This window comes from Tursiops truncatus, chromosome 4 (assembly GCF_011762595.2).
Source record: "Tursiops truncatus isolate mTurTru1 chromosome 4, mTurTru1.mat.Y, whole genome shotgun sequence".
Taxonomy (NCBI): domain Eukaryota; kingdom Metazoa; phylum Chordata; class Mammalia; order Artiodactyla; family Delphinidae; genus Tursiops; species Tursiops truncatus.
This window is the reverse complement of record NC_047037.1, coordinates 98,949,897-98,969,911: the sequence shown is the minus strand read 5'-3', so window position 1 is coordinate 98,969,911 and position 20,015 is coordinate 98,949,897. Positions and strand designations below refer to the sequence as shown.

The 20,015-nt window shown below is 36.1% G+C and overlaps 1 protein-coding gene across 1 annotated transcript in view; it reads left to right on the top strand.

Moving 5' to 3' along the window:
* The window catches only part of EPHA6 (EPH receptor A6), an 868,762-nt gene that overhangs the window by 463,924 nt on the left and 384,823 nt on the right, over positions 1 to 20,015 (top strand). The window lies entirely within an intron of this gene.

Here is a 20,015-nt window from a genome sequence, read left to right as displayed (position 1 = left end):
CTCTTATTTATCTGGAAAGTTGTTTTGTTTTGTTTTTAATTACACAAAAACATATGGAAACCAAATCGTTCAAATTTCCTGTTTTTTAAAACTAGGTGGTGACTGTTTATTCATTGTACTGTTGTCCTTTTCTCTTTGCATGTATGAAATTTCATGATAAACAGTAGGCTTGCACTTGAAATTATCTTCTTAAGAGCATTTTTGTGATTTACATTATTAAAGAGGTTTTTTTTAAAGTAATTTGTACTTATGAAATGTAATTTTGGAATGAATAATATATTTCCAATCCCTCTTTGAAATGTACATTTTTATTTTAAATGGCTATAACAAAATTAAGAACAAACATTTTGGATGAGATATAGTTTTTCATCCTTTTTGCAATTTAAAAAATGCACCATGTCTCTGATCTCACATTTCAGCCTTGTGATGACAGCTTGGTCATAAAATATCAATCACAACAATAGGCTGTGGGAATAAGCTGATAATATTCCTCTTTTCCAATGAGTCAAGTAGTTGAAAAATTTGTAAGTTCCCAGCTACTGTGGTCACATCCATTTCTTTGTTAATAAGGAAAGTAAGTCATTTTAAAAGATAAGGTAAAATCAGAATATTATTTCACAAGTCATTTACTCTTGAAGTCAGAAAATTGATCCAAGAATGGCTTGTTATTTGAATTCATCAGCCACAAAGTCAGTAACTACTCAGCCTTTTAGGAAGTAGTATCTGTAAAAAGAAATAGTGCTTTTGAATTATTATAATGCGATTTGAAAGTTAGAGATGATCATTTTTAAAAGAAAATGCCGTTTGATTCTGAACTTATCTTTTATTACCATCTTGCTTTATATCACTAAGACTTCATATATTGTAGTCAATTTAAAAAGCCATTACAACTATCTCACTTTATACCCTCATGTAACGCAAACTTTTTCTTCTCTACAAGAATGTCTTTTGCCTGTTTTTATAAAAATAAATCAGCTGGTTTTGCTGTGTAATATTATTGAAAAATGATTTATATGAAGCATTTGTTGGATATACGGTTCTTCGAAAAATTGTTTGTTTTTTTTGGAGGTGTTATTTCACTGTTAGATCCATGGCTTTTGTTTTACGCTAGAGGTAAAACTTTTCAAGGCTTTCTCAGAGACTGAAATATGTTCTCTGATTTTATTTTCCTTTACTTAGAGAAGTAATAGCTATTTGAACTCCTGTTTCTGTCAATACTTTCTATATTCTAGGTGCATTATATATCTTAAAGAACTAAAGTAAAGGTTAAGACAAGTTCCAAACCTCATATACTTCTTCACTCCTGTTTCCAAATTAATCCCTCCTTCCAGCTTCCCACTTTCACAAGTGCTTTCACAATTCTCCCAGTTACCCAGACTCAAAACCTTTCCTCTCCTGCCCTTTTGCATCTTTCACCTTTAACATCCTCATTCTTACCTACCAATCAGGAATCAGTTTCCACAGGAACCATCCTGTTTTGGTACCTCTCATTACCACTCTTTCCCAGGCCCCCATTGCCTCAAGCCTGGGTTATCGCAACAGTCTTCTGAATGTTCTCCTTGATGCCATCTCTCTTCATCTTGACAGTCCACCCACATCACTACTTTTTTTTTCTCCAATTTACACTATTGAGTTTAAATATTTACTCTCTTCTCTAATGGTATTTATGACTTCTTATTTTTTGGCTTTGGAGGCTTTGCATAGTCTTGGCTAATATTTCTTATTAGACCTAATGTTTTTATAAAACAAATATTTATTGAGCACCTACGATGTGTTAAGCTCATGCAGGCACTGGGCACACAACAGCAAACAAGGCAAAAATGGTTCTTACTGTACCTCTTTAGTCTCTCCACAAAGTAATGGGTATCTCTCATTTCCCAACAAAACCTTATACTTTCTACATACTCTGGTCATCCTGTTACATAGGCCTTTATTTTTCTCCTTGCATAATAAAAGGGAGGGTATTTTTTAAATAAGTTGTCTTAATCATTAAGCTACCCCCTCCCACTTCTGTTGTTTCTGATTTAAGATTGGTCTCTTTAGCATCACTGAGAAAATACTAGGGAGAATTCAGTGAATTCCATAATTATTAGCGTATTAAACTTTGTAGCTAAATGGTAACTTCAGCACATTTTATTCCCATAAAATTCTGGATCAGGGTGAGAAGGAGGGAGGGGCTAAGGTGGAAAAAGCTATTGAGTAAAAGTTACTGAATATACATTTTCTTCTGTCTCTTATTTATTTAAGCCACAAAGCAAATTAATCAGTTTTTCATAACTATAACTATGAAGAATTAAGGGCATAGCTTATGAAAAAAGGATGATCAGTGCATATCCTAGATAATACATCTCTGCTTAATTTCCTGAGAAAATATAAGTATCATGTTAATAAATATTGTTTTTAAATATTTTAACCCTTACTACAGATATAAAATTAATGCTTGAAAAAAATCAGTAATGCAATATTACTCAGCAGCTGAAAGGAACAAACTACTAATATTGGGTTGGCCAAAAAGTTCATTCAGGTTTTCCATAAGAGGTTATGGAAAAACCCAAACAAACTTTTTGGCCAACCCAATACATGCACCAACATGGATTAATCCCAATTTCTTTTTCTAAAAGAAAAAAAAAACATACAAAAAAGATTGCATACTGTATGATTCATTCATATAAAAACATAGAAAATGCAACCTAACCTAACCTTGAGAGAAGGTGGATCAGTAGTTGTCTGGGACAGTTGTGGGAAAGCAAGGGATTGCAAATGGTGCAAAAGGAATCTTTTGCTGTTAATAAAAATATCTGGTATCTTGCTGGTTTATGGGTGTATACATATGTCAAAACTTGTCAAATTGTACAATGTAAATGTATACAATTAATTATGTATAAGGCACACAATAGTGAGGGGAAAACTTTGGATTTTAATGTTTCACTGTTATAATAATAGAGATACCAAGACAAATACAATCCATATTTTTCCCCCAAAGGTACTAATTTTAGTAAAACTTAGGCATGGAATTACTTTAGAAAGGTAAACTGACCTACATGTGGAAGTGTTCAGAATGAAATAAGCAGGCTCCTAGTTGGATCATCTGGCTAGTAGAACTGCTTGATCACGTGTTGCAATTTCTCTTTAAAATGTCTATAAAACAGATATAAAAACATAGTGAAAAAAGAATATTTCCAGGTGTGAAGTCAATTAGGACTAACAGCATGTTTTCAGAATCTGAAAGGATTCTCTAAATTTCTAAGGCAGAAAGAACTAGGCTGAATATGCTTACCATTGGTTTACTTTTCTGAAAGTGAAGAGAGTTTTCAGCCTTTCTTTGGTTCATTTTGACAATCTGTCTTTCAATTGAAGCATTTAGGTCATTGACATTCAAAGCGATTATTGATATATTTGGATTATTATCTACCATATTTGTCACTGTTTTCTATTTTTTGCTTTTGTTCTTATTTTTTCTTCCATTCTTTTTCTGCCTTTCATCATTTTTAATTAAGGATTTTATGATTCTATTTTCTTTTCTTGCTTATCATATTGCTTATACTTTTTTTTAATGTTTTTTTAGTGGCTACCCTAGAGTTTGCAATAGGCATTTATAGCTAATCCAAATCTACCTTCAGATAACACTGTTGGACTCCACAAGTAGTCTGAGTACTTTATAATAACAAAATAATCCTAATTCCTCCCTCCCATCCCTTGTATCATTGTTGTCATTCATTTCACTTATATATAAGCATATTTAAGCACATATATGATACATATAAGCATATATATACATAAGATGTATACATGAGCATATATATATATGTAAGCATACATAATTGAATACATTGTTACTATTGTTATTTTGAAGAAACTTTTGTGTTAGATAATAAAGAATAAAAAAAGTTTTAATTTTACCATTTATTCCTTCTTCAGTATTCTTCCTTTTTTATGTAGATCTGAGTTTCTGACCTATATTATTTTCTTCTCTCTAAAGAACTTCTTTTAACATCCTGCAAGGCAGGTCAACTGGCAAGAAATTTCCTCAATTTTTCTTTGTCTGAAAAAGTCATTTTTTCTCCTTCACTTTTTTTTTTTTTTCTTTTGCGGTATGCGGGCCTCTCACTGTTGTGGCCTTTCCTGTTGCAGAGCACAGGCTCCGGACGCACAGGCCCAGTGGCCATGGCTCACGGGCCTAGCTGCTCCGCGGCATGTGGGATCCTCCCAGACCGGGGCACGAACCTGCGTCCCTGCATCGGCAGGCGGCTCTCAACCACTGCGCCACCAGGGAAGCCCTCTCCTTCACTTTTGAAGGACAATTTTGCAAGGTAGAGAATTCTAGGTTGGTGGGTTTTTTTCTCTAAACACTTTAAATATTTTACTCTACTCTCTTTTTTCTTGCATGACTTCTGAGGAGAAATCAGATGTAATTTTTGTCTTTGTTCTTCTATAGGTGAGGTGTTTTACTTTCCTCTGGCTTCCTTCAGGACGTTTTCTTTACCTTTATCTTCTGTAGTTTGAAAGTGGTATGTCTAAGTGTAGTTTTTTTGACATTTACCTTCATTTCTTCCTAGATCTGTGGTTTGGTGTCTGACATTAGTTTGGACGAATTCTCAGTCATTATTGTTTCAGATATTTCTTCTGCTTCTTCTATTTCTTCTCCTTTTGGTATTCTTCTTATTCATATGCTGCACTTTTTGTAGTTTTCACACTGTCCTTGAGTATTGTTTTATCCAGCCTTTGCTGTCTTTGCTTTTCGGTTTTTAAGGTTTCTATTGGTATATCCTCTAGCTCAGAGATTTTTTCCTCAGCTGTGTCCAGTCTACCACTGAGCTCAATAAAGGCATTCTTTATTTCTGTTAGCAGTGTTTTCTCTTTCTAGCATTACTATTTATTTTATTATTTTATTTTATTTATTTTTTGGCTGCATTGGGTCTTTGTTGCTGTGTGTGACTTTCTCTTGTTGTGGTCAGCAGGGGTTATTCTTCATTGAGGTACACAGGTTTGTCATTGCAGTGGCTTCTCCTGTTGTGGAGCATAGGCTCTAGGGTGTGCGGGCTTCAGTAGCTGTGGCACGTGGGCTTCAGTAGTTGTGGCTCGCAAGTTCTAGAGCTCAGGCTCAGTAGTTGTGGAGCACAGGCTTGGTTGCTCCGCAGAATGTGGGATCTTCCCAGACCAGGAATCGAACCCATGTCCCCTGCATTGGCAGGTGGATTCTTAACCAGTGTGCCACCAGGGAAGCCCTCTAGCATTACTTTTGATTCTTTCCATCTCTCTGCTTATTTTGCCCATCTGTTCTTGCATGCTGTCTACTTTATCCTTTAAAGCCCTTATCATATTATTCATAGTTGTTTAAAATTCCTGGTCTGATAATTTTAACATCTCTCTACTGTCTAGTTCTGATGCTTGTTCTGTCTGTTCAAATTGTGGTTTTTGCCTTTCGCCATGCCATGTAATTTTTCTTAATATATGTACATGAAGTATTAGGTAAAAGGAACTGCTATTAATAGGCCTTTAGTAATGTACTGATGAGGTGAGGAAGAGGGGAAGCATGCCATAGTCCTATGATTAGGTCTCAGTCTTTTCGTGAGGCTGTGCCTCTGGATTGTGAACTTCAGCGTTTTTTTTCTCCCTACTTAGGTGGAACAGGATGACTAGAGTGGGCTGGGTTGAGTATTTCTTTTCCCTAAGTCAGTTAGGCTCTGAATATATCAGCAGGTTAGGCTCTGGTTAACTAGTTGCCCTTGAGGGCAGATCTTATTAAGAACAGAGTGTTGTAGCATATTTCAAAATGGTTCCTTTTCTCCTACTGCTGCCTGAAGCATGAGGGAGCTTTTCTCCAAGTTTTAGAGTAAGAACCTGCAGGTAAAATTCACAAAGTATGGGAGTTCTTCTATTACTGGAAGCCCTGGAGTTTTTAACTCTCCAGAGTTGTCCATATTGAGCCTCCAGCAATTTTTCAATTATAGTTCAGGTTTTCCTACCACAACACTGGTTTCCACAGCAGTTTCTGTTCTTGAGTCTCTGCTCCAGTAAGCCAGGACTCCCTGTATTTGCCTGTCTGTCCTTTTAATTTGGGAGCAGTGGTTTGCCCTCTGACTTCATCTCTTTTACTAATCCAAGAAGCGTTGTTGATTTTTCAGTCTGTTCAGATTATTACTTCTTTTGGGGATGAGTGGTGACTTCCATGCTCCTTACAGGTGGAACCAGGCCCACTGTCTATTTTGCTTCAGAAATGCAAGATCTGAACTGGAACATTGGCAAATCATTTCTGCCTGGTGGGTGCTCCTGTTTTTGAGTCAATGAGCTTCTTGCAAGCACTATTACTTTCTACAGTCATTCAGGGATTTATACTCATCAGAAAAACAGGAAGTAAGGAAAATGATGCCAAGAAAGGATGAATTATGCTGGTAGCAGTTTGGGGAAGATAAGAAGAGTATAAGTAAAAATTTATGAGCAGATTTCATATTATCAGGGTGCCAGAGACTCAGGTAATGAGGACAGGAGAATATTTAGTAGAATTACATTTGATAAAAATCATCTAGAATCTGAAAATCCAGGCACATCCACCTGTTGTCCAGCTCTGAGTCTAAGCAGATGACACAGGGACCCACATGGATAAAAGTGTGACAAAGACAGTTTTCCTGTCCTGTGTATTGCCAAAGTTCACTGGAGAGATTTTTCATTTGAAAAACAATTAACAACAAAACCCAAAGCCGTCATGTGACCAATTAAAAATATTTCAGAACCAAGGAAAAAAACATAATATAGATGATTAGGAGGAAGTTTAGACCTCTGAAAATCTTTTTACTTTAGAAACGAGAAACAGAAAAATGTTTATGATTTTCAAAAGTATGGGCTTTGATCTCATGGGGGAAAAAAGCATAAGGTTAAAAAAAAAGTTGGATGTGAAATGAGAATGTAGATGTACTAATTAGAGACATCAGAAAAACAATTATGTGATGAAGAATAATAAAACTTTATGTGATAGGAAATGGAGAAATGACAAACTAAATGAATAATGTTGCATACACATCTTAAAAGCTGATTCAGCATTTTTAGGAATAGAAAAATTATTAAAGCAGTGAGACAGAAGTCCATGGGAGGATAGAGAGCAACTCTACCACACAGGGGCACCTTAGGAAGTATCCAGAAGTCACTGAAGACAGACCTATAATAGTCGTCACAAAATTTAAAACCTAATCTACAGAATGAAAAGATCTCATTTATATTGCCTAGAAACAACCTGGAGACATGTTTTGGTTATCTATACCTTCTTTTTCTTTAACACAAGGATTTTTAAATATATATCTTGCAGGTTTTGTGATAGTAAAAATAATTATTGACAAAAAGTTTATCAGACCTATCATCAGAATAAATGCTAGAAGGTGCTTCCTACGAATGGAGTTCTTTACCCTCTATAGTCATTGACCACTTTGAGAAATACATATACACATATTCTCACATGCCTAAAATTGTGCTCACAAGCGAAGGAGATTCACAGTCTGCCGGCAGCACACCCAGGGAACTTCTCAGCCTTCAAAATGCGCTAAGTGTTCAGGGGGAAATATTGTGACACAAACTTTTATACCCAGACAAGTTGCATTTCGTATGTGAAAGAAATGAAAAGTCTGAGCTATTCAACAGTTATCCTTATACTCTTATAGGAAAAAAGTATTTACTGACATATTTCAACTATGAAGTGAATCAAATATAAAAACTCACATGGACTAGTCACAGAGTATTTAAAAAGAGGAATCTGTCTATGAATTTATAATAAAAATATAATTCCAATTTATTTACATAGAAAATATCTATCTCAGTAATATTATAATAGTGAACATTTTTAAGTTTCCTTTCTAAATGTACAGTCTGAAATCTTGCATCTCCTGATGTTAAAGCAACAGCTGCATCAATAACAGAAAAACTGAGGCAGAAGAACGAATAAGTGACCTGTAAGACAAAATGGTGGAAATAACTGCCAAGGAGTAAAATAAAAAAAAAAAAAAAAAGAAAAGAATTGAAGACAATCTCAGAGACCTCTGGAACAACAATAAATGCACCAACATTCTAATTATAGGGTTCCCAGAAGAAGAAGAAAAAAAGAAAGGGTCTGAGAAAATATTTGAAGAGGTTATAGTGGAAAACTTCCCTAACATGGGAAAGGAAATAGTCACCCAACTCCAGGAAGCACAGAGAGTCCCATACAGGATAAAACCTAGGAAAACACATCAAGACACATACTAATCAAACTAAAACAAAAATAAAATTCAAAGAAAAAATATTAAAAGCAGCAAGGGAAAAACAAAAAATAACACACAAAGGAATCCCCATAAGGTTATTAGCTGGTTTTTCAGTGGACACTCTGGAGGCCAGAAGAGAGTGTCAGGATATACTTAAAGGGATGAAAGAGAAAAACCTACAACCAAGATTACTCTACCCAGCAAGGATCTCATTCAGATTCGACGGAGAAGTCAAAAGCTTTTCAGACAAGCAAAAGCTAAGAGAATTCAGCATCACCAAACCAGCTTTACAACAAATGTTAAAGAAATTTCTTTAAGTGGGAAACACAAGAGAAGAAAAATACCCACAAAGACAAACCCAAAACAATTAAGAAAATGGTAATAAGAACATACATATTGATAATAACCATGAATGTAAATGGATTACATGCCCCAACCAAAAGACACTGGCTGAATGGATACAAAAACAACACCCATATATATGCTGTCTATAAGAGGCCCACTTCAGACTCAGGGACACATACATACTGAACGTGAAGGGATGGAAAAAAAGATATCCCGTGCAAATGGAAATCAAAATAAAGCTGGCGTACCAATACTCGTATCAGATAAAATAGACTTTAAAATAAAGACTGTTACAAAAGATAAGGAGGGATACTACATAATGATCAAAGGATCAATCCAAGAAGAAGATATAACAATTATAAATGTTTATGTACCCAACATAGGAGTACCTCAATACATAAGGCAAATGCAAACAACCATGAAAGGAGAAATCAACAGTAACACGATAATCATAGGAGACTTTAAGACCCCACTTACAGCAATGGACAGATCATCCAAAATGAAAATAAAGAAAGAAACACAAGCTTTAAATGGCACAATAGACCAGATAGATCTAATTGATATTTATAGAACATTCCACCCAAAAGTGGCAGAATACACTTTCTTCTCAACTGCACATGGAACAGTCTCCAGGATAGATCACATCTTGGGTCACACATCAAGCTTCAGAAAATTTAAGAAAACTGAAATCGTATCAAGTATCTTTTCTGACCATGACGCTATGAGACTGGAAATCAGTTACAGGAAAAAAAAAACTGTAAAAAACAGAAATAAATGGAGGCTAAACAGTGCACTACTAAATAACCAAGAGATCACTGAAGAAATCAAAGAAGAAATTAAAAATACATAGAGGACTTCCCTGGTGGCACAGTGGTTGGGAGTCCGCCTGCTGATGCAGGGGACACGGGTTCATGCCCCAGTCCGGGAGGATCCCACATGCCGCGGAGCGGCTAGGCCCGTGAGCCATGGCCGCTGAGGCTGCGCGTCCGGAGCCTGTGCTCCACGACAGGAGAGGCCACAACAGTGAGAGAGGCCCGCGTACAGCAAAAAAAAAAAAAAAAAAACATAGAAACAAATGACAATGGAAACACAATGACCCAAAACCTATTGGACACAGCAAAAGCAGTTCTAAGATGGAAGTTTATAGCAATACAATCTCATCTCAAGAAACAAGAAAAATCTCAAATAAACAATCTAACCCTACACTTAAAAACAGCTAGAGAAAGAAGAACAAAGAAAACCCAAAGTCAGTAGAAGGAAAGAAATCATAAAGATCAGAGCAGAAATAAATAGAAATGAAGAAACAATAGCAAAGATCGATAAAACTAAAAGCTGGTTATTTGAAAAGATAAACAAAATTGATAAACCCTCAGCCAGACTGATCAAGAAAAAAAGGAGAGAACACAAATCAATAAAATTACAAATGAAAAAGGAGAAATCACAACTGAAACTGCAGAAGTACAAAGGATTATAAGAGACTACTACAAACAACTATATGCCAATGAAATGGACAACCATGAAGAAATGGACAAATTCTTGGAAAGATACCATTTTCCAAGACTGAACCAGGAATAATTAGAAAATATAAACAGACCTATCACAAGTAATGAAATTGAAACCATATTTAAAAATCTTCCAACAAACAACAGTCCAGGACCAAATGGCTTCGGAGGCGAATTCTATCAAACATTTGGAAAAGAGCTAACACCTATCCTTTTCAAACTCTCCCCAAAAATTTTAGAGGGAGAAACACTCCCAAATTCATTCTACAAAGCCACCGTCACCCTGATAACAAACCCAGGCAAAGATGTCACAATGAAAGAAAACTACAGGCCAATATCACCGATGAACATAGATGCAAAAATCCTGAACAAAATACTAGCAAACAGAATCCAACAGCACATTAAAAGGACCATAAACCATGATCAAGTGGGATTTATGCCAGGGATGCAAGGATTCTTCAGTATATGCAAATAAATCAATGTGATACACCATATTAACAAATTAAGGAATAAAAACCACATGATCATCTCAGTAGGTGCAGAAAAAGCTTTTGGCATTTATGATAAATTTATGATTTATGATTTTATTTATGATATTTATGATAAAAACTCTCCAGAAAATGGGCATAGACAAAACCTACCTCAACATAATAAAGGCCATATATGACAAACCCACAGCAAGCATCATACTCAATGTTGAAAAACTGAAAGCATTTCCACTAAGATCAGGAACAAGACAAGGATGTCCACTTTCGCCACTCTTATTAAACATAGTTTTGGAAGTCCTAGCCACAGCAATTGAAAAAGAAAAAGAAATAAAAGGAATACAAATTGGAAAATAAGTAAAACTGTCACTGTTTGCTGATGACATGATACTATACATAGAAAATCCTAAAGATGCCACCAGAAAACTACTAGAACTAATCAATGAATTTGTTAAGGTTGCAGGATACAAAATTAATGCACAGAAATCTCTGGCATTTCTATACACCAACCACAAAAATTCAGAAAGAGAAATTAAGGAAACACTTCCATTTACCATTGCAACAAAAAGAATAAAATACCTAGGAACAAACCTGCCTAAAGAGGCAAAAACCCTTTACTTAGAAAACTATAAAACACTGATGAAAGAAATCAAAGATGGCATAAACAGATGGAGAAATATACCATGTTCTTGGATTGGAAGAATCAGTATTGTGAATATGACTATACGACCCAAAGCAATCTACAGAATCAGTGCAATCCCTATCAAACTACCAATGGCATTCTTCACAGAATTAGAACAAAAAAAATTTACAATTCATATGGAAACACAAAAGACCTTGAATAGCCAAAGCAATCTTGAGAAAACAAAATGGAGTTGGAGGAATCAGGCTCCCTGACTTCAAACTATACAACAGAGCTGGAGTAATCAAGACAGTATGGTACTGGCACAAAAACAGAAATATAGATCATTGGTACAAGATAGAATGCCCAGAGATAAACCCATGCAGAGCGTGGGCTCTAGGCATGAGGGCTTCAGTAGTTGTGGCACACAGACTCAGTAGTTGTGGCTCGTGAACTCTAGAGTGCAGGCTCAGTAGTTGTGGCTCACGGGCTTAGTTGCTCCACAGCATGTGGGATCTTCCCAGACTAGGGCTCAAACCCATGTCCCCTGAATTGCCTGGTGGATTCCTAACCGCTGCACCACCAGGGAAGTCCCAGTATGGGGAATTAGAAACATAGTTATATCCTAAAGGAGAATAAAGGTGAAAAAGGAAGGATGCTGAGGCATCCCAGAGAGTAAAAACTGCAGAAAGAAGTTACAACCTCTCAATTAGGAGGACAAAAGGCAAAAGGTGGTGTTTCTAGAACATTGGAGTTCAGAGGAGGAATGACCACATATCTGATGCTCATATCTCCGAGGAGAGCTGTCAGATAATCAGCACTGGTCTTCACCTGGTGAGATTAAGAAAATTTTTGATTTGTCCAGAATGTTGCTCATTTATTTTCTGAAATGTCAATTCTGCCTCAAATGCCAGTTAAAATCATGTACTGCTCCTTATTTACTTCTGCCTGCTCTTTCTATGTCAATTTCATTTTCATCTAAATTTATTTCTTTTTGATACTCTCTTATTTTAAAGGTCTTGAAAATATTTTAAAATTTAAAAATTTTTTTCTGTTCCCTTCTTTAAATAACTTTCAAATACAATTTTTCATCTGCTTCATAACTTACTGCTATCTCAAAAATTACTATCTACCATGTGTTAGTTTTATTTTAGCATAGTTTTATTTCATTCATGATTATAAAGGTAACTTCCTCTTCATATATATGCTTTTTCTCTTCAATCTAGTCATTTGTCCTTTCAAGACTGTGGCATTTTCTTCCAGACTTTATTATTAATTTTAGACAACGTTGACTTCAATATGACATAGTGAAACAGAACAGGACCCTATAGTCCTTCCACCAATCCCCCCATTTGCCCCATGTCCTCAGCCTGCCTTTTGTCTGTGGAAGAACTTTAACCAAACAGTAAATTTAATCAGAGAAGTGAGAAAACAGTCAGATGAGACCAAATAATAATAGTTCAGTCATTAAGTTCAGTCATTAAGCAAAGTCAAGGACCTTGCCCAAGTTCCTCCTCAAGGGCTGTAGATAATATTCTGAGCCATATCCTGTGAGCTGTTTTATAGATACTAAAACCCCCACCAGGTGGAAGAAGTTAACTACACGATGACCAGCCTGTAGCCATGACATAAGCCGCCACAATTCCCAGAACTGGCCTCAAAGAAGTGGGAACAAACTGACCCTGGAACTAAAGACTAACTGTATTTAAAACAATCAAGATGATGCTGATCGGAGCACGGCATGACTAATTTCAAGATGACTGTCAGAGCCTACTGTGCTGTTTCTACATGTAGCCCCCTCCCTGTGTCTATAAAAGCTCTTGCCCACTGATTGTCAGTGGGGGGAGTCAGCCTTTGGACAGGAGTCTGCCCTCTCCCTCCCCCCTGTTGCTGGCCACCAAAATAAACCATGCTTTCCTTTCCACCAACCTTGCCTCTTTATTGGCTTTTGAGTGGCGAGCAGTGGGACCCTCACTTCCGGTAACAGTTTATTTCGTGTCCAACATGGGGCTGCGCTCTCCCGACATCTGGCTCCCCAGAACAGCCACAGCAATGCGCCAAGATGGTTGCAATGAGCCAGCTGCTCATGGCTAGCTGGCCTCAAGAGGGGGATTTAGGGGGACGTTCCTTGCAGCTGACAAAACCATTTGTTTTGGGGATCCTCCCTGTTTCTCCCCTGCTTGGCACTGACTGCCAACTTAAGCTTTTCCTTGGTGGAACAGAAACATGCATCTGGACAAGCTGACGAGCTCCAAGACTGAGTAAGTCCACCCGTGCGCATCCGGGCAAACTTCTCTTTTGAGCACAAAGTGCTATTTGGACATTTTGCCGTTGGTTCTGATGTGTGTCTGACATCAAGTGCCGTTTGTGAGCACGAAGTGCTATTGGGCATTTTTGCCAATTGTTTCTGACATGTGTCTGATGTCAAGGACCCTTTGTGTTGGGGAAATGTTTGTTTGGGACTTGTATAGGTCTTCCTCTTGGCAGATTTGTGACAGGTCTGTCTTCTGGTGTATGAATGTATATTCCATTTGTGTGATTGGTATCTTTGTTGTCTTTTGTAAAAATGAAAATTCAGGTTCAATTCATTATAAATATTATAGCTATAAAAAAAAGAAAAAGAAAGATTTTTTTAAGCAATGTATGGCAACAGTATTCTTCAGACTCCAGAGGAGATTAGTTAAGATGAAACTCTTTTAAAACTCCCAAACTGGTTCTTTTTGCATATGCAGTTAGAGAAAGCTAGCTTGATAAAATACCGTTTTCAGAATTCTGACCCTGAGAGAACAAAAATATGCCTAGGAGAAAGCTTGAAGTTAAGTCTTATCAGGTCCTTAAAATACAAACACAGCCCACTTTGCCTGAGACTTCAGCTTTGGGTTAATTAGTAGAACTTCAAAAGATGTTTGGGTTCATTAAACATACGTCTTCTACCACATTAAACAGAAATTGTGCTATGAAAAAAAGTGTATGTTTTTAGAGGTTATGGAATATGTTCTTAAGTTTGCCAATCAGAAAATGCTGGTATAACAGTTCAATTACTTGTTTCTTGGTTTTGTTAGGCTCGTTTTTTGTGTTTTTTTTGTGGTACGCAGGCCTCTCACTGTTGTGGCCTCTCCTGTTGCGGAGCACAGGCTCTGGACGCGCAGGCTCAGTGGCCATGGCTCACGGGCCCAGCTGCTCCACGGCATGTGGGATCTTCCCGGACTGGGTCACGAACCCGTGTCCCCTGCATTGGCAGGTGGACTCTCAACCACTGCGCCACCAGGGAAGCCCTAGGATCTTTTGAAGGTTAAAATTGTAATATGTAATTAAAGCTACTAAAATGTTAGGGAAAACATTTCAGTGTATAAAGCAAGTATGATATGTGTTGCCACTGAAGAAGGTGTAAAGACCAGAAATATATTTGCTGAGGAAAAAAGGAAAAATAATTTTGTCCTAGAACTGTTTGCTTATGTTAGGGAAAATAAGGGATGAATTAATGTGGATCCAGAAAGTGATAAAAGGTTTATGAAAAAGGAACTTTGAGAAAAAAAATAAATTTGTACGTTGTCAGGATTATGATTAGATTGATTTAATTAGGTAAATGATCTTTGTTATTAATAATAACCTCATACAAGACTGGAATTTGCTTTTCTTTCTCCCCATTAAGAGAACAGAATTTTCCTGGAGTATTGAGCTGCTTTAGATAACGGACTTTTAAGTTTCTTTCTCTAACTAACTTTGAGTATTCCTACGGGCCCCTAGGCATCTTAGAAAAAATATTAGAGTAACTAGAATTATTTTGTATGTTAAATTATATGAAAAATGTTTGATGACTTTCGGATCATACTGCTAAACAGGGTAAGAAATTTTAAAAATTCTAATGGAAAGCTGTTGTTTTGCTTCAAACCATATTTTTGACCTCATTGTTCAGGATGGAAAAAATTGTCTAATAAAGTTATCACAGAGTATAAATATTTATTATGTGTATCACTGCTGGCTTTAAGTGTACTGCTAAAAGCACATGTACAATGCTTATGTGACAATTGGGTGTGAGTGATAAAATATATAGCCCATAAAATGTTTCCCCGTCAGCATAGCTCTGTACTTGTTTTTTACGTCTGATTAGTTTTCACCCAACGTGGATAACTAGGCCAATATATAAACAAAAATTAGGCCTCGCACGGAGAGACATGAATGGACCCAGGGCAAGCAACTGAGCCACTCTGGCAATGCTGGAAAAAATGTTGATTATAAGTGCTTTCTATGAAAAGATTTACAATTAAAAGGGGAAAATGATGGAAGGAATTTTCACATATTGAGGTATGGGGAAGTCATTCTGGCTTATACATGATTTAATTTGAACATTAACCAAAACAGCAGATTTGTGGCCTATTAAACATACACTGTACATCTGCTTTAACCATTAAGGAAAAAAAAAACCACATTCAGAGAATAATACAAAGATAAATTTTGATTATAATCCTCATAATATGTCTACTAATTTTCAAATGTTTGTCCAGGTACTAAGACAAAGTAATCAAAGAGAGAGGTAATGATTTCATAATGTAAAATACTGATGCTAAGCTTGGGATTTAAGATTATTTCCAACTCTGTGTCCATTCACAAAATTAGGCGGGACTCCACCCCACTTTATCAGGAAGTAACCAGAGTGGCTGTCACCCCATTCCCTCAAAGAGTTGGGGAAAATTGGAACAGAAGTAGAACTAAAACCGAGTTCCTTTGCCACGTTTATGATTAACCCCTCAATCTAAAACTTTATTTCCTTTCTTGTTTTGTACCTGTCCCTCCTCAAGGTTGAGGAGTATCAAAGAAAAGGGGGAATTGAAACAAAGCAGGACTCTATGGTCCTCCCCACTGCCTCCATGTCCTCAGCCTGCCTTTTGTCTGTGGAAGAACTTTAGCCAAACAATAAGTTTAATTAGAGAAGTGAGAAAATGCAGAAACAAAGGAAAACAGTCGAATGAGACCAAATAATAATAGTTCAGTCATTAAGCAAAATTAAGGACATTTAGTTCTTCCTCAAGGGCTATAGGTAATATTCTGAGCCATATCTTTTGAGCTGTCTTATAGATACTAAAACCCCCACCAGATGGAAGAAGTTAACTACATGATGACCAGCCTGTAATCATGACATAAGCTGCCACAATTCTGAGAACTGGCCTCAAAGAAATGGGAACAAACCTGACCCTGGAACTAAAGACTAACTGTATTTAAAACAATCAAGATGATGCTGATCGGAGCACGGCATGACTAATTTCAAGATGACTGTCAGAGCCTACTGTGCTGTTTCTACATGTAGCCCCCTCCCTCTGTCTATAAAAGCTCTTGTCCACTGATTGTCAGTGGGGGGAGTCGACCTTTGGACAGGAGTTCCCCACCCGCCCCAGGTTGCTGGCCTCTAAAATAAAGCAAGCCTTCCTTTCCATCAACCTTGCCTCTTTATCAGATTTTGAGCAGAGAGCGGCCAGACTCCACTTTCAGTAACAATAGGAGTTCTATTGATTTTCAGCACTTTCCAGTCCTTCTGTAATACAAATATTTTAGTTAGCTTATACTTGCCAAATCAAAGTAAATGAATAAACCAAAACAAATTTTTCTAATGAAAATATACCTGAAAGCAAATGAGGTAATTGAAATACATAAGATTAAAAAACTCAAAATACATTTATTATACAAAGCTTTGGAAAAGATTAGTTAGCATAATAATGAGAATAATAGCCTATTTATTTTTTATTGATGCCTATTATATCCAAAATACTGAGCTAGTCACTTTTTACAGATTACCTCCTTAAACTTCCCATAGCAACCCTATTAGGTAAATGCTACTTCCTAGTTTATAGATGAGAAAATGAGGTGCAGAGAAAATAAGTGAATTGCCAAGAGTTAAGCTACTTAGCCAGAATTCAAAGTCAAGGACATCTAGCTCCAGATTTGACTTTTTAAAATCCTACATTACTCATAGAGAATGGACTTGAGGACACGGGGTGGGAGGGGTAAGCTGGGGCGAAGTGAGAGTAACATCAATGTATGTACACTACTGAATGTAAAATAGTTAGCTAGCGGGAAACAGCAGCAAAGCACAGAGAGATCAGCTCAGTGCTTTAAGATGACCTAGAGGGGTGGGATAGAGAGGATGGGAGGGAGGCAAAAGAGGGAGAGGATATGGGGACATATGTATGCATATGGCTGATTCACTTTGGTGTACAACAGAAACTAACACAGTACTGTGAAGCAATTATACTCCAATAAAGATTTATTAAAAAAAATCCTACAGTATACATGCTTATTTAGTAGGCCACAGCATATTTATGGAAAAATCAAGTTAAAGAGACAAACATTCTACTTTCACTCAATTCCTGTGTCTTCTTCATGAGAGCAAATGAGAATACTATCAGGTTTAGAGGTTTGGCTGATGTGTGTATTATATGCAAATACAACATTTTGTGAAGACTTAAAAATGTTGGAAGTACTCTGGAACATCAAATAACCATGGCTAACTAAATTAAAGAAATTTTAGTAGGTTGTGAGCTGTGGTTATTTTTTGATTGATCCCTTCACCATTTGGGGCCCAAAAGACTGCTTAGCACTTAGCCTAAACTTTGGAAGCATTTATAGAGATATTCTGTTCTCATTCAGATAAGGAGAATTAAGTCACTTGATGTTTTGTTGTGATTGTTTCCAGTAGACTCTCAGCTTTATATTAGAACAAAAATAATATGCATTTACAAATAAAAGAAAGCAGAATTTTATTTTATGTGATGTAAATGTCTATAATGTTAACTATTTAGAATTATTTGTTTTAGATGGATTAGGGTATGGATGATGAGCATGTTTTAAATGAAAGTCTGATAAGCATATTAGCAAAAGTTTTAAATTACAGTAACTGATTTTGTCATCCTCAGTAAATGCCAGGAAACATAGCTTTTACAGCAAGTTCATGGAAATGTTCAGATAAAATATTTATGAATTCTCCACTAAAAGAAAAGTCTCTTATGGTTTTGTTTGACAGAGGATGACCTTTGCTTCAATAAGTTCCCATCTTTGCTATAACTTAGTGTTTAGATGCCCTGCTTAGATGAATAAAACATAATATTTTGTTCTTTGTGTTTTCTAGTATATGTGATAATTAATAGAAAGGAAGACTTTGAAGCTTTAAAATGAAGTAAATGGGTAAAAAAAAAGGCATTAAGAAATCTTTGAAGATCAATTTCTCAGCAGGAAATTTGTCAAAGCAATTAGGATCTACCCTGACTTGGTCAAACACAGTAGTGCTCAGTTGATGTGCTCTTTCACATAACTAAAGCATTTTTAACTTTAGTGATATGTGCTAGTCATACAGTCAGTCACCTGATGGTTCATACAGAGATGAGTCAACGACTCAGTTATGTAAAAAAGAACTTTATGAGAATAAAACCAAACGTACTACAGTTTTTAATATGAAAACTAAACAAACAGGAAAACATGAATTGGATAACTTTCAACTGGATGTACTATAGATTCAACGTAGATTCAATTTTAATATTTGTGCTTCTCTTCTTGCTTTAATTCTTATATTTCTTTAGAAGGAAGACAGTATTACTTTCTACTGAGGTATAATCAGAAAACAGTTGAGGTAAACAAGAAGTCCCCTACTCATGTCCTGAAGATCTGAAAGTTTGCTAAAACAACCATCTATTCCACCACCCCCTTTTAGCAAATAAGGTGTCATCTGGTCCAAAGGAAAGTAGCACATTAATTTTTGTGGTCATAGGACACCATTGATGCATTTAATCAATGACTTATTTAATGGCCTGACCCACAGGTAGGAATTTATTCTATGGTATTGAAAGATTACTTAGGACTTCAATATATAGATAGGTAGGGAATAAAGTATGGACTCATTAATATTTTTATAATGATCTCTCTTTGTAAAGACATGTGAAAATTTGATTTTAATAGAGACACTGACATCACATGTCCCCAGACAAGGAGTAATTGTGCCCCTGTTGTGGGAATTATATCTATTTTCTTCCAAAACTCTCTGACATATACTGGACACATCCAGAGACACTGGAGGAAGGGCACTACTCATATTTGGTTAAAATATACTTGCAAAATTAAAACAAGTAAAGTGCCAAGTTCATATTATTGAAATTGTTCATTGAAAACGCATGCCCTGAAAATTAGATTCTAGCATATTGGCATGTTTTAAACTAATCAAGTGCCAGTGGGTTACATGAGATTTATATATGTTCACTGGCGAGCAAATAACAGGACCTGGAGAATTCCAAGAAAGTATATACATTTGAATAAATGTTTGAATTTCCTGGACTTATCTTCTAGATCAGCAGTCCCCAAAATATTTCTGCAGAGGATTAATCCTGTGACATGCTTTTCAAAAAGTGTTTCCTTGGTCAGTTGAGTTAGGAAATGTGCATGCTATATGACCTTCTTCACTGCTTACAGCAGAATAACACATTAAAAGCTTTGATAATTCCTTCAATAAGAAAACTTATTTGGCTTTTTTTCCCCCAGCTAGTGTCCCAAAAATGTACTTAAGTACAAAATTCTTTTCCTGTGCAACATTTATTAAAATCCTAAACATATAATCTTCTGGAAAATTATTCCCAACCTAGCATTTACCAAAGATATTCAAATTTAATAAATATCCTCTGGGAAATATTTGCCAAAATTCTTTCATACATGAAGAAACAAATTGTTTTCTGCACGGCTTTTTAGCATGTGGGATATGAAAGGTTTTCCTGGATTTGTGATATTGACTATTGCAAAATCTTCTATAACATTTTTATTAGTGAAATGCCTTTTTTATGACAATAACAATGTTTGTTCA